Below are 4,103 nucleotides of genomic sequence, written 5' to 3' on the forward strand. Positions count from 1 at the left end.
CAATCGCTCTCGCACTCAATCTCTCTCGCACTCAATCACTCTCGCACTCAATCTCTCTCCCACTGAATCACTCTCTCACTGTATCTCTCTCCCACTGAATCTCTCTCCCACTGAATCTCTCTCCCACTCAATCTCTCTCTCACTGAATCTCTCTCTCACTCACTCTCTCCCTCACTCAATCTCTCCCTCACTCAATCTTTATCTCACTCAATCTCTCTCTCACTGAATCTCTCTCTCACTGAATCTCTCTCCCACTGAATCTCTCTCCCACTGAATCTCTCTCTCACTGAGTCTCTCTCCGAATTACTCTCTCGCTCACTCAATCTCTCTCTCAGTGAATCTCTCTCCCACTGAATCTCTCTCTCACTGAAGCTCTCTCCCACTGAAACTCTCTCTCACTCAATCTCTCTCTCGCTCAATCTCTCTCACTCAATCTTTCTCTCACTCAATCTCTCTCTCACTCAATCACTCTCTCACTCAATCCCTCTCTCACTCAATTTCTCTCTCACTCAATCTCTCTCTCACTCAATCTTTCTCTCACTCAATCTCTCTCTCTCTCAATCACTCTCTCACTCAATCTCTCTCTTACTCAATCTCTCTCCCACTCAATCTCTCCCTCACTCAATCTCTCTCTCACTCAATCTCTCTCACTGAATCTGTCTCTCACTCAATCTCTCTCTCACTCAATCTCTCTCTCACTCAATCTCTCTCTCACAGTCTCCCTCGCACTGAATCTCCCTCGCAATGAATCTCTCTCGCACTCAATCTCTCTCTCACTCAATCTCTGTCACTCAGTCTCTCTCCCACTGAATCACTCCCTCACTGAATCTCTCTCCCACTGAATCTCTCTCCCACTGAATCTCTCTCTCTCACTCAATCTGTCTCTCACTCAATCTCTCTCTCACTCAATCTCTCTCCCACTGAATCTCTCTCTCACTGAATCTCTCTCCCACTGAATCTCTCTCTCACTCAATCTCTCTCTCATTCAATCTCTCTCCCACACAATCTCTTTCCCACTGAATCTCTCTCTCACTCAATCTCAATCTCTCACTGAATATCTCTCTCACTGAATATCTCTCTCACTGAATCTCTCTCCCACTGAATCTCTCTCCCACTGAATCTCTCTCCCACTGAATCTCTCTCTCACTGAATCTCTCTCCCACTGCATCTCTCTCACACTGAATCTCTCTCTCACTGAGTCTCTCTCTGAATCACTCTCTCTCTCACTCAATCTCTCTATCAGTGAATCTCTCTCCCACTGAATCTCTCTCTCACTGAATCTCTCTCCCACTGAATCTCTCTCTCACTCAATCTCTCTCTCACTCAATCTCTCTCACTGAATCTCTCCCTCACTCAATCTCTCTCTCACTCAATCTCTCTCTGACAGTCTCCCTCGCACTGAATCTCCCTCGCACTGAATATCTCTCGCACTCAATCTCTCTCTCACTCAATCTCTCTCACTCAAGCTCTCTCCCACTGAATCACTCTCTCTCACTCAATCTCTCTCTCACTCAATCTCTCTCTCACTCAATCTCTCTCCCACTCAATCTCTCTCTCACTGAATCTCTCTCCCACTCAATCTCTCTCTCACTCAATCTCTCTCTCACTCAATCTCTCTCTCACTCAATCTCTCTCCCACAAAATCTCTTTCCCACTGAATCTCTCTCTCACTGAATCTCTCTCTCTCACTGAATATCTCTCTCACTGAATATCTCTCTCACTGAATCTCTCTCCCACTGAATCTCTCTCCAACTGAATCTCTCTCCCACTCAATCTCTCTCCCACTGAATCTCTCTCCCACTGAATCTCTCTCGCACTCAATCTCTCTCTCACTCAATCTCTCTCACTGAATCTCTCTCCCACTGAATCTCTCTCTCACTCAATCTCTCTCTCTCACTCAATCTCTCTCTCACAGTCTCCCTCGCACTGAATCTCACTCGCACTGAATCTCCCTCGCACTGAATCTCCCTCTCACAGACTCTCCCTCTCACAGACTCTCCATCTCGTACTCAATCTCTCTCCTCACTCACTCTCTCCTCACTCAATCTCTCTCTCACTGAATCTCTCTCTCACTCAATCTCTCTCGCACTGAATCTCTCTCGCACTGAATCTCCCTCTCTCGCACTCATTCTTTCTCGCACTCAATCTCTCTCGCACTCAATCTCTCTCGCTCAATCTCTCTCACTCAATCTTTCTCTCACTCAATCTCTCTCTCACTCAATCACTCTCTCACTCAATCCCTCTCTCACTCAATTTCTCTCACTCAATCTCTCTCTCACTCAATCTTTCTCTCACTCAATCTCTCTCTCTCAATCACTCTCTCACTCAATCTCTCTCTTACTCAATCTCTCTCCCACTCAATCTCTCCCTCACTCAATCTTTCTTTCACTCAATATTTCTCTCACTCAATCTCTCTCTCACTCAATCACTCTCTCACTCAATCTCTCTCTCACTCAATCACTCTCTCACTCAGTCTCACTCTCACTCAATATCTCTCTCACAGTCTCCCTCGCACAGAATCTCCCTCGCACTGAATCTCTCTCGCACTGAATCTCTCTCTCTCGCACTCAATCTCTCTTGAACTCAATCTCTCTCGCACTCAATCTCTCGCACTGTATCTCTCTCGCTCGCACTCAATCGCTCTCGCAATCAATCGCTCTCGCACTCAATCTCTCTCGCACTCAATCACTCTCGCACTCAATCTCTCTCCCACTGAATCACTCTCTCACTGTATCTCTCTCCCACTGAATCTCTCTCCCACTGAATCTCTCTCCCACTCAATCTCTCTCTCACTGAATCTCTCTCTCACTCACTCTCTCCCTCACTCAATCTCTCCCTCACTCAATCTTTATCTCACTCAATCTCTCTCTCACTGAATCTCTCTCTCACTGAATCTCTCTCCCACTGAATCTCTCTCCCACTGAATCTCTCTCTCACTGAGTCTCTCTCCGAATTACTCTCTCGCTCACTCAATCTCTCTCTCAGTGAATCTCTCTCCCACTGAATCTCTCTCTCACTGAAGCTCTCTCCCACTGAAACTCTCTCTCACTCAATCTCTCTCTCGCTCAATCTCTCTCACTCAATCTTTCTCTCACTCAATCTCTCTCTCACTCAATCACTCTCTCACTCAATCCCTCTCTCACTCAATTTCTCTCTCACTCAATCTCTCTCTCACTCAATCTTTCTCTCACTCAATCTCTCTCTCTCTCAATCACTCTCTCACTCAATCTCTCTCTTACTCAATCTCTCTCCCACTCAATCTCTCCCTCACTCAATCTCTCTCTCACTCAATCTCTCTCACTGAATCTGTCTCTCACTCAATCTCTCTCTCACTCAATCTCTCTCTCACTCAATCTCTCTCTCACAGTCTCCCTCGCACTGAATCTCCCTCGCAATGAATCTCTCTCGCACTCAATCTCTCTCTCACTCAATCTCTGTCACTCAGTCTCTCTCCCACTGAATCACTCCCTCACTGAATCTCTCTCCCACTGAATCTCTCTCCCACTGAATCTCTCTCTCTCACTCAATCTGTCTCTCACTCAATCTCTCTCTCACTCAATCTCTCTCCCACTGAATCTCTCTCTCACTGAATCTCTCTCCCACTGAATCTCTCTCTCACTCAATCTCTCTCTCATTCAATCTCTCTCCCACACAATCTCTTTCCCACTGAATCTCTCTCTCACTCAATCTCAATCTCTCACTGAATATCTCTCTCACTGAATATCTCTCTCACTGAATCTCTCTCCCACTGAATCTCTCTCCAACTGAATCTCTCTCCCACTCAATCTCTCTCCCACTGAATCTCTCTCCCACAGTATCTCTCTCCCACTCAATCTCTCTCCCACTCAATCTCTGCATCACTCAATCACTCTCTCACTCAATCTCTCTCTCACTGAATCTCACTCTCACTCAATCTCTCTCTCACTCAATCTCTCTCCCACTCAATCTTTCTCTCACTCAATCTCTCTCTCACACAATCTCTCTCTCACTCAGTCTCTCTCTCACTCAATCTCTCTCTCACTCAATCTCTCTCTCACTCAATCATTCTCTCACTCAATCGGTCTCTCACTCAATCTCTCTCGCACTCAATCTCTCTCTCACTC

The sequence above is a fragment of the Heterodontus francisci genome, unplaced genomic scaffold (assembly GCF_036365525.1).
Source record: "Heterodontus francisci isolate sHetFra1 unplaced genomic scaffold, sHetFra1.hap1 HAP1_SCAFFOLD_172, whole genome shotgun sequence".
Taxonomy (NCBI): Eukaryota; Metazoa; Chordata; class Chondrichthyes; order Heterodontiformes; family Heterodontidae; genus Heterodontus; species Heterodontus francisci.